Source organism: Carassius gibelio, chromosome A8 (genome assembly GCF_023724105.1).
Source record: "Carassius gibelio isolate Cgi1373 ecotype wild population from Czech Republic chromosome A8, carGib1.2-hapl.c, whole genome shotgun sequence".
Taxonomy (NCBI): Eukaryota; Metazoa; Chordata; class Actinopteri; order Cypriniformes; family Cyprinidae; genus Carassius; species Carassius gibelio.
The window spans coordinates 17,893,914-17,906,253 of record NC_068378.1 but is presented as its reverse complement, the minus strand read 5'-3'; the positions used below and the strand labels follow the sequence as shown (position 1 = coordinate 17,906,253).

Genomic DNA, 12,340 nt, shown 5'->3' with positions numbered 1-12,340 from the left:
TAAGGAGCCACTGTTACTCCCTGTTAAATGCTGGTTGGTTGGTTTTTGTTTACACAGCAGCTAAACAGAGCTGTCCACTTTCCAAATAGTGACAGAATTTTCATTAAAACATTAAGCGTGTGCAGAAATGTCATTCAGTGACTCTGTGGGACTCTTCAGTTTTTTACAGTTTGTGCCTTTACACGTCTGCTAACAATTGCCAGGGGTCTCTCTTTAAATTTTCCTCCACATAAAATAGGCGAAATTAAATTGGTTTCTCCTCATATTCATGCTTTGTTTACTGCAGCAAGACATCAAAATGAGTATCAATTTCAGGAGTGACTCCTGTGTTCATCACACATGAATAGGTTATTTATGGGAGCCAATCCTGCATTTAAATGTAGTTCTAACTTCCAAAACGAAGAAGTGTAAAAAGTAGTTTTCAGACTTGTTTTTATTACTTTATTCAAACCAGAGCTTGTATATTACACTACTGTTTAAAAACACAGTTTAAACTGTACAAATATTTCAAAATTTTACTGTATTTTTGAGCAAATAAATGCAGCCTTGGTAAAAAATAAGATATTTACGAAACCCCAAACTTTTGAATAATACTGTGTTTTAATCAACAGCAGTTAACTTATGGAAATTAGGATGAATTGTTTTTATACAGAATCAGATCCATATGAAAAAGTTGTTGATGCATCTAGAAAAATGCTTTCACACCAAGCAAGTGAACTCGACTCAGACATCAAAAGAACTCAACACAAAACGTATGAATAATATATAAGGACAATGTGATATCAATATATGAAAAACGGCTGAATTTGGAATACTACCCACTGTGAGATTATCCTCATTCCGAATCACACAGATAAAAGGTAAAGTATTAAACTCTGTTGAAAGACCCTAAATTAGGTAAAGTCTAGAGAGATATAGTTAACGAAAAGAGATGGAGGGGATGTAAAGAATGAGAAGGAAGGTAATAGAGAAAACCAATGTGACTGAGAGAAACTCAAGTGTAAAAACAAGTTTAGAGGTACTTAGTAGGAAGACAAAGGTAACAGTACTTAGCTCTGTGGTTCTCAAAGGATGGGATACAATCTTAAATTTTTTTTTTTTTTTCTGAAAAACAATGTCAACTCATTAAACACTGGCGTTTTTTTTTTTTTAAGTTGCCAGTTGGCCCCCATGATATTTTGTTATACGAATATCTGAAACATTAGTTTAGTAAAAGGTTTTATTTATTTATTTATTTATTGACAAATTTTGCGTGTTTTTTTTTCTTTTTTTTTTTTTCTTTTTTTTTTTTTTGATATTTAGCTTTTGCATGGATGGGAATATCCTACAGGTTTCTGTTCACTTTCCAGGAGGGCCTTGTTCATTCTCCCGCACACTTAGAAGTATGTTATGGAATCATTGATCAGTGCAGGCAGATGCACAGGGGAGGTCTGGAAAGTGCGGCTCAGTGTGACAGGGTGAACTCCCAGTAGGCTGTTTAGTAGATTTATGAACTTCTCAGTAGGAGAAATTGACATTCATACTAATTAGTTGACCATTGTTTCTCCTATTCCTGCTCTCCCATGCAAACCCCTGGAGCGAAGGCATCAGACCCTGCTGTAGACTGACCTCTCTGTACTGCTAAATATATCTGCACAATGGTGAAGACATGGGCTCTCTTACTGTGTGATGTTTGATTAACATTTAATTAACATTTGTGTGACATTTCCGACAGAACGGGAAAACATTTAAATAAAAGAAACATGTATAAATAAGCATTACTACTCCTAAATCGTCTTTTTATCGCAGGACTGACTGAGGGCAGTCAGACAGCCTGTAGAAAATCAGGCCTTAATGAGGAACTGAATGAACATCGTAGACACCGAGAAAGAGAGAGAGAGAGGAAAATTATTTATTAAGCGCATAAAAAACGAATCGCAAGACTTGATCCCAATTAAAACAACATCAGCAACCCTTTAAAAATGCAGAAATGCTGTTGTGTTTTGCCACAGATGTGAAGGAGCATGAGTAAATCTAAACTGATATGGGGTGTGCAACAGTGAGATACCATTGCATAATTTATACGCCATGTGAGCAGTAAGTTGGCCATGATTTACTCAACGCAAAGTGTAGGGCTAATAGAGCTTCACCAAGCTCTTAGACTCCTGAGGTTCATGCAGGTCACACTGACTAACAGAAGAAGTGTCTTCCTCGATGGAACATGGAGGCTGAAATTTAATCAGCAGGGTTTAGCTGCAAAAATAAATCATGTAGCAGTGCTGTTGTAAAAGAGCTGAATGTTAGTGGTAAATCAATTGTAGAGGCTCCATTGATTTCTGCTCCAATGGCTTCGCTGCTCTTAGAGTGTTGGTTAAGATCTTAATCTAGAATTGTGTGATATGGAACATTAACTTACCCACAGCAAGGGTTCAAGGTTTGAATGCTTAGTACGGCTAGGATAGGCCTATAAATTTCACTATAAAACTATAAAATTTTGCAGGCAAATGCATTTTACATTTACAGCCAAAAATAGCTGTCTGATGTTTTCCTAATTTATCAGTTAAATACAATAATAAATTAGAATAAAAAATAACTGATTTTAAATTATTTGAAAAACACTATATTTTTTAAGTAAAAAATAAAATAAAATTTACTATGGAACCACCTTCACCAATTTTTTATTATTATTAATATTATTATTTTTTTGTTGTTACATATATTCAAACTGGACAATGTGGATAAAGTCACATGACTTTGTCTAAAGTTCACTGAAAGTGACTGAATAATTCACTTAGGGGAAAAAATTAGCAAAAAATAGATTTGGCTCATAAGTGTCGAATTTCAGACCGACTTCTTCCACAAGATCCCGCGTCAGTCAAGCAACTTCCACTGAGATGAATGGGAATGCTAGCAAAAAGCTTTTTTCTGTATCATAGACCTCCTTGACCTGCAGCATGTCACTGGTGACCTTCTTATTTGCCTCTGCAACAAGACACATTACATTTCATTTACACTAGAGCACTGTTTGAAAATGTGTTCCATATGTATTAATATCAATTTTCAGATGCTGTCAAAGAGCTGTTCTTTTGAAAACTGTTGTGTCCGCCCCCTGTATGTTTCAACCCACATGGCCGCTGCGGTCTATTTGATTTTGAAGTGCTTTGTTCAGTTAGATGCTCTTTTTTCATGCTTTTCCATCCGTTGGAACGTCCTCCTCTGCGGCTCTCCACTGCGAGTAAAATGTTGAGAAATGGCTGTCAAATCCGAAATGGATCATTATCCTTGCTAAACTCGCAGGTGATCTCACAGCCTGATTCCAGTTGGTCTTCATGCCTTATGGTATGAATTCCATTGAAGGTTAATCTGACTGAGCACTTCACACTTCCTCCATTGTTTTTTCAGAGACTCTTTTACAAATGCCAGAGAGGATAAAGGGATAGTTCAGCCATTTATGCATACTGTTATGTTTTCCATGGAACACAAAAGGAGAGATTCTTCACAAGCTCCAGTCCATACAACAGACAAGTATGTCAAGCTATAATAATAATAATAAAAAACACTAAATAGTCCCACCAGGATTTCATGATTTTTGCATGAAAATTTCCGAAAACTATAAAATTTTCCCCTATATTATACCACGTTAAGTGTACTAAAATCATACATCACAGAAAAGGAAAAAAAAAACACAAAAAATGAAGATTGATTATTTTTAGTTTACCAAATTGACACAGAACTCGGGTTGGGTCAGGTCGGGTCAGACGATCTGAGGTACGGGCCAGGTTTGGCCTTCAGTTCAAAGCCTGTGCAGACCTCTAACTGACACACATTAGATTTTCTCCTAACTGTTTATGATTAATTAAAGACATATAAATACAATAAACAGACCAACATACAATTCATCTTGAACCCAACTATTATTTATAGACTCGTGTTTTATGAAGTCTTAAAATAGCTTTGTGTGAGGAACAGTTTAATGTTTAAATCATTATTCATTACTAATCTTTCTTACTGCTGTAAGTCACCAGATAGGATGGGGCATCATTACTCACTCAGGATTGCAGCAGAACCGTCAGTGTGTCCGTGAGCATGTCAGGACCCATTTCCATTGCATCTGTTACTACAAATCACAATTATGTGACCGAAACTGCTCACCCTTCCTCCAGGCCTCAGAGGAGAAACCCCTTTTCACACCAGCATCAGTGTCTTCACATGAAAGCTGCTGTAACACAAATGATATACTGGCTGCAGGACAGGAATGGGAAAGTCTCAGTCTCTGGCTCATTCTACATTATCCATGAGTCCCAGCTAGCGGCGGACCGGCAAGAAAACCCCACATCGCCCAGAAGCTGGCCTGTCCCTCAGCATCACGCAACACTTTATTACATTAGTGCGGCTTGACTGACAGATGCTCATCCAGGAACATTAAAAGCAGCATTTCAAGCCAAAGACTGGTTTCGTTCGAGCTGCCTCGTAACAGAATTGGTGTTGACAGACCAGCATTAGGAGCTATCTGTGCAGGGGATCAGTTGTCAGTCTTGTACAGCTGCAACTCAAGCGGAGAACGACAGACAGAGCAAAAGAAAAAGATAGAGAGCAGAATAGAAGAATTTATGGTAATGACTGAGACAAAAGCCTGCACTGAGGCAGACATGATTACTACATTATCACCAGACCGCAATTATTAGAGATAACAGCGATCAACGTGCACATTAAATTACCATAAGTCACATATTGCCAATAATAAGAGAATAGACACATGCAATAAATTTAGTTTTTTATGAAGGTATTTTTGATTCAAATTAACTGAGCACCTGTGGCAGTGCGATTTGTAGTTGTAGAGAAAAGCCACACATGTGTATCAGTAAATTTGAAGTCACAGAGTGAAATGTTTTTAAGAGTTGCAAACCTGTAGCCTTTTTTTCTCTCCCACAAACACAACACAACAGTTACACCTTCTCAAATTCTTCATTGCAGGTGCACAAATCCTATTCTACAAATCACACATTTAGAAACTAGTACGCTCACATTTTTGAAACAATTGCTGCAGTGAATGTGGTGCAAAACGCATTTACACACCCGCATCAAGAAATGTGCAGTCGTGGAGAAATGTTGAACATCCGCAAATCAGTACGTGAATTCATCAAATGAGAGTTGCACACTTGTAGAATATTTTCTCAGAATGTCTTGTATATTTTTCTAACACAAACACAAAGTACATAACTACAGCTTCTTGAATCTGCTGCGATGAAGCTCAAACACTGTTTTTTCGCTTTCAAGCGACAAGTTTCGCGCTCTCCCTTTTGCACCGAGATATTTGGTTCAAAAGTGATTTGTGCATCTGTAGAGGTAGTGGGCGGGACTGTTTAGAGATTACAGAATTTCAGCCAATCAGAAGAGCTACTGAGCCAGTAGATATACGCCCCAAGCAGTTTTACGCCCCTGTTGTTCCTCATGCGTCCAGTAGGGGGAGGCTGCAGACCTATGACCTACTGTAAAATGTATTATTTATATATATTTATAAACTGTTTTTATATACAGAGATTGACTGATATATGATGTTGTGAATTTATATTAAGTTATATTTAGATATTAACCATATTCAGGCCATTAGACATACAGTACTGTGTAATCATATGGATCCTAAATGAAATATTTGCTTTACAATTCACAATTGCTCGTTATACAGCAACAGAACATGTTCTACATAGCATTTTATGAAGACCAACAAAATTTAACAATTTTCTAAAGTTCCAAGGGTCATTTAAAAGAAAGACAATATTGTTGTTCACAAAAAAATTTTATTAACACCATGACTTGGTTATTTCTTAACAGCATGACTCCTGTAGATGACTCTCCAATGGTTTGCCACTCTTCTTTAATTGTTTCTTTATCCTGCGGTCAAAGTGATCCCACTCTCTGATAAAAATAAATAAAAAAGCAAAAGTTGCATAGTGGTAGAAAACAATGGTTATTTATAAATAATGGCAGGATGTCATGTTTCAATTTTTTTTTTTCCTTTATAGGATCCTTACAGTACTTTGCTTCAATGACAGGTCCTCGAAGGAATTTCTCCTCAGCCTCCAAGATGGACACATCTTTCACAACAGCAAGAGCACAGATGATGGACCACCAGAGAAAGATTTATCACAGCCCAAATAAGCCAAGCATCATTTTGCTTTTTTTTTTTTTTTTTTACAACAAAATCCAAAGTTCCTTTTCTATATTAAGCACAAAACTATTATTTTATAGAAATTATCTAACATTATGGATAAACTATTTGACATTAAAAACAATGTGAATATGACACCATGCAGAGCACAACTAACACACAAGACCATACCTCTGGAAAAGGGACATCCATAATGAATCTGATCTGGTCACTGTGGGTGTGTGTAGGTGTGCCATCCAAAATTGAAGTCATCTGAGTGTAGATAACATCAATTCGCTCCTGATCTTCAATGAACAATATTGATGGAACACTTGGAAAAAGTGTCAAGTCACTTTGATTGTTTTTTTTTTTTTTTTTGTCCATTGATGATAGACTGTGGTTAGTTAAGTTTGAGTCAGACAGAACATCTGACTCAATCAAGTACTTTTGCCTCTCGAAATAAACTGATCCATCTTTTGAATTGATATCGCTATTCTTTCTTATTTAATTGATCAATCTTTTATAAATAATAAATGTTGCATCATTACACAATACAATCAACAACAAGTACTTTAGCAGATTATTTAACATACCTCATCCGTATCGCTTCAAGAAGGTCTGCTGCTATCATACATATAGATATGGTCTGCTGTTCTTATAAATGACTGGGCTCATATACTAATATACTGCCTCCCCCTACTGGACGCATGAGGAACAACAGGGGCGTAAAACTGCTTGGGGCGTATATCTACTGGCTCAGTAGCTCTTCTGATTGGCTGAAATTCTGTAATTTCTAAACAGTCCCGCCCACTACCTCTACAGATGCACAAATCACTTTTGAACCAAATATCTCGGTGCAAAAGGGAGAGCGCGAAACTTGTCGCTTGAAAGCGAAAAAACAGTGTTTGAGCTTCATCGCAGCAGATTCAAGAAGCTGTAGTTATGTACTTTGTGTTTGTGTTAGAAAAATATACAAGACATTCTGAGAAAATATTCTACAAGTGTGCAACTCTCATTTGATGAATTCACGTACTGATTTGCGGATGTTCAACATTTCTCCACGACTGCACATTTCTTGATGCGGGTGTGTAAATGCGTTTTGCACCACATTCACTGCAGCAATTGTTTCAAAAATGTGAGCGTACGAGTTTCTAAATGTGTGATTTGTAGAATAGGATTTGTGCACCTGCAATGAAGAATTTGAGAAGGTGTAACTGTTGTGTTGTGTTTGTGGGAGAGAAAAAAAGGCTACAGGTTTGCAACTCTTAAAAACATTTCACTCTGTGACTTCAAATTTACTGATACACATGTGTGGCTTTTCTCTACAACTACAAATCGCACTGCCACAGGTGCTCAGTTAATTTGAATCAAAAATACCTTCATAGTTTTTTAGCCATACGAAACACAACACTTAAACCAAACAATTCTTAGAGAATGTGTAGAGTATAAATAAACCTTGTGCTAAGTTATGCACTCTAGAAAAATCCTGGGTTATTTTTTTCAACCCAAATGCTGGGTTGAGCCTTTTGGGTTATTTGATTAGTGTGTGGGTAGTTTTTGTGTTTTTGTGCTCCTGGGTCAGACGTAACCCAATGGTTGGGTTATTGCAGTGGTTTTTGTCTCCTCTTCAGGAGAGAGCCGTTCTAAGCACCATCGAATTGATGCATTTCTTCGGTAAAAAAAAAAAAGTGGATAATATTGTGTTAATATATAATGTAAAGTAATAAAATATATCATAATATAACGGCTGACAGGGTTCCATAAACAAGTATAATACAATTTTAAATACTTGTAATTTTTATACTTTTATACTTAAAAATGAACGAATGCCAAAACAAGAACAAACTAAAAAAAAAATATTTATTGACAATTATTTAATCATCAGCCAAAAATGACATGATTGTAACAGTCCAAGTCTGCTTTTAATGAAATTACCACCTCTCTTGTCAATCAGATGATGATGTTGATGAGGATTTTTCCAAAGGAATGTTATGCATATACGTTAGTAAGGCACAGAAAAGCTGATCAGAGTAATGCAGAAAGCAATATTATGGAGATGGTGTTTTTAGGCCAGAGGCTTGGATGATTGAGATTCTCGGTGCTCAAGATTTAGCACTACAAGTCTCGTTGTGCTGAGTCAAATCAGACCATGCCAAGTAAGCAGTTCATATTTCTCTCTCTCCCTCTGTCAGTCTCTCTCTCTCTCTCTCATCTAAAGTACACAACACTGAAGTTCCTCAGTGAGAACTGAGTCAGAATGAACTGATTCCTCTGATAGTGATGTCTATCTGCACATGCTACGTGTCAATGCTGTTTTATCATTTGATTGAGTAAAAGAATTATGCAAATAAGATAAAACATCACAAACACATCCCCCCCAAAAAATCCATTCTGAATGCTATTTGCACAGTGCAATTCTTCACAATGCTGGCTTGTTTTGACTGCCAGTTTGATGAGGATGCCACAATCTGCCATGTATCTTTTGCAAAGAAAACAATGAAATTAACTTCCTTAAAATGCTCAAGGTGCGGTGCAATTTCATCACATTTTGTGGTTAAGATGCACAGTGGGAGGTTCAGGGTTTTCACATTTTCTATGCGCAACTGATTTCGGCCCTCAGTCTCTCTATCCAGCTGGGAAGAGGTTCACAGTGCTGCTTGAGCTTGTATCCCTCTCACATACACATTCCAACTTCCCTTTTCTACTTGCCAAAGAGTCTCTCACTGTCTTTCCTCTAGGTTTTTTGTTTTTCCTTTTATTCTCTTTCACTTTCTCCATGTGCATATTGATACGGATGTGAGTACCGGTCCACCAAACCCTATGAAGAAAAGAGTAAAAGAACCAAAACCCAAGCATGAAACAGTCACTTCAGAATTCCTCAAACTTAAGAAGTCTGAGCTGTCAGACAGAGTTTTGGAGCTCTAACATCCTTTAAAAGTGAGGTACTGCAGTCTGTTTTGTGGTGGATTTGTTAATTAGTCGCCGACCTAATTTTGCTCCATTCAACAAATCTATCAGACCGTATTACAAGAGCAATTGGACAGACATGCGGTGCAGTAAATAGTGGTCAACACAGTATGACTTCAACACTGCACACTCTCTTGCGAAGACTGTTTGTGAGTTACACAGCTCCACCTTCTGGTGAAATAGTAAATGCAGGTTTTACATCTTGTGACTCCAGAAGAAAGGAAAAAATAAACAGCATTTGGGCCATCATGAGCCATTATGAACCGATTAATAGGGAATCACAGTGCATTCATGCAGAAAAGTAGCACACCTGTAGATCACGGAGGAAGGAGACAGACCATTATTATGTTTTTAAATTGTTGTTTTATTGTTGTTAAAATGAACAAACAATCATTTAATTGAGGACAAATGTAAATTAATTCTAATTAGTTGAATAATTATTTAGAAGCTCTAAACTAATCTAACCTTCATGCTATAAAAATACCTAAATAATACACTGTATATAAGTAATTTTATTTATATATTAATAAGTATTTGTATACAGTACAGAATATATACAAAAATCTATATTAATGAGTCTGAGACTGCATTTTTTCTTAGTTAATTGGTTATCCGTTCAAAATTTCAGTATTTGGTGTGCGCTTCAATTGTTGTAATAAAAAATATTAATAAGTGTTTAAAGAAGTTAAAAAGTCCTGAGACTTTATTGCTAGTTTTAAATTAAACTTCCAATGTTTTATTTTTTGCTGTTTTTTTTTTATGTGGTCCCAGACACTATATATTACATAAAAATAGTAAATTATCGTTAATAAAAATAATGATGATGACAGTGTTAGACTATAAGAGAATTATTAGGACAATGATGGTATTTGTTGGTTGCCAAACAAATAAATGGACATCAAATATTAATTTTGAGCTGAAATGTTTTCATTGAGTGACAGAGAAAGATCACTTATCGGTTTAGTTAATTGTACAGTTTAAAAGTCATTATACCAAAATATGACGGCAGGAGAAAAGCCTGTGTTCTCAATCCATTAGCTGTTAAAATGTAAAGAAAAATCTCTCTCTTTAATGCTTCTGCAGGGCAGGTCATTCTATCTTCAGGAGGTCGAGTCTCGTCCCACCTTTATTAGTCACTGTGATGACTTTCCAGACACCTTCCTTCAGCACGCTCTATAAATACACCTATAACGCAATTACTCCATCCCTCCCTGTCTCTCCTTGTCTGTCTACCCTCTCTCGCTCACACACATCATTAGGAATTTACACACACACACACACACACTGAAATTTTCTATTTAAACCTCAAACTCAGCACAGTTTGAGAGTGCAGATCATGTCAGGCGATACTTGTCCAACACTTCTGCCTGTCTCTTCAACCAGGAGCCTCGACAGCCCGAGAAAATCTCAGTTTCCAAAAAAGCTTTGCACTTGCATATAATTACTTGAAAATTTAATCTTCGTGAACAATCTGAAATGGTGAGGAGTTCTCAGTTCCAACTGAGCCAGAATTTTAGAAATGAGCATTTTTAGTCCAAATACCGAGCATTTATCATTTAACATGCCTACGGAACGGCATATTGTTTTCTGACAGACTTTAATTGGCGACATCTTTAGCCCTCGCAGGTGGGAAATAATATTGCTGGTCACGAAGAGTGTCCATCCCATAGAGCACTCTGGCGATTCCGCCCACACGTGTAATTGGCTGAATATCTCTCAAGACTTATCTGTAGAGACGAGAGTTTTTAAAAGCCTTCTGTGTTGCCTGGCAGAGAAAAACAAGCACTCTGGAGACGTATTGGGGTTTCAGACAACTGCATATGTGCTGAGACTGTTCTAGATAGACTTAAGAGCCACATTTGTGTCATTTCATAAGAGAGGGCTAATCCTGAGGGTGTTAAGGCTGAACCAGAGCCTTAAGCAAAGAAACGAGAGGATGGGGGTCCAGCCGGATGAATAAAGCCTGATTGAATTGCTTCTGTGCTTGCTGCCTGGAACCTGAGATTCCCTTTTTTCTACCCCGAATATGTTTATTTACTGAGGCTGTCTGGTCAAGGATGGTTGTTTAATTTCCTCAGGGAGAGGCAATGAGAGACATGGCAATGCTCGAGAGAGAGAGAGAGAGAGAGAGAGAGAGCGAGATAAGGGAGGGGAGAAAGCGAAAGAGTGAGAGTGTGACAGAAAGAGTTATCTCTCAAACCCATTCTCAATTAGAAAGAGCTCTGGACAGAAAAGGAGAACATCCCTGCAGAGTAGTTGGGTCTTGTACTGGAGGTCTCAGACTTAACTATTCTATCTAAAATAACTTCTATATTTAATGTTCTGATGTAACAAGGTAGTCAGTGAGTCCTTTATTTGGAAAACGCTAATCCAAAATGTTGAATATGACCATTTCAGAATGGTGATATACTGTATATATTTACATATTCACTACAATTCAAATGTCTGGCCTAAGATGTATGTGTATATATATAAATATATTTTAAATAAATACATTTTTATTTAGCAAGGATACATTCAATGTTTCAAAAGTAACAGTAAAACCATTTATAATGTTACACAAAGATTTTTATTTAACTTTATTTTTATTCTTTTGAACTTTTTATTAATAAAAAAAAATGTGTTATTAAATTGATGGTAAAAATATTTAAAAAAAATTAAGCAGCACAACTGTTTTCAACATGAAAAATAATATGATCTGTGCACACATAATCGGCATAATGATTTCTGCTGGATCACATGGTGACACTGAAGACTGAAAACTGGTCTAGGCTCTTATGGGTTAATCGCTGACATGGGTTAATTTAGCTTCACCATCACATGAAACATTAAAGGGATAGTTCACCCAAAAATCTAAATTATGTCATTAATAACTCACCCTCATGTCGTTCCAAACCCGTTAGACCTCCATTTATCTTCGGAACACAGTTTAAGATATTTTAGATTTAGTCCGAGAGCTCTCAGTCCCTCCAGTGAAGCTGTGTGTACGGTCTACTGTCCATGTCCAGAAAGGTAAGAAAAACATCTTCAAAGTAGTCCATGTGACATCAAACGGTCAGGTAGAATTTTTTTTAACCATCGAAAATACATTTTGGTCCACAAATAGCAAAAACTACGACTTTATTCAGCATTGTCTTCTCTTCCGTGTCTGTTGTGAGAGTTCAAAACAAAGCAGTTTGTGATATCCGGTTCGCGAACGAATCATCCGATGTAACAGGATCTTTTTGAACCAGTTCACCAAATTGA

The 12,340-nt window shown here is 36.7% G+C and overlaps 1 long non-coding RNA gene across 1 annotated transcript; it reads right to left on the bottom strand.

Moving 5' to 3' along the window:
• Positions 1 to 6,178: 6,178 nt before the first annotated feature.
• Positions 6,179 to 6,984, bottom strand: LOC128018728 (uncharacterized). Its single transcript, XR_008184954.1, has 2 exons — positions 6,721 to 6,984; positions 6,179 to 6,458 (listed from the first exon to the last, which is right to left on the bottom strand). It is a non-coding gene; the product is annotated as an uncharacterized LOC128018728 (long non-coding RNA).
• Positions 6,985 to 12,340: the final 5,356 nt, after the last annotated feature.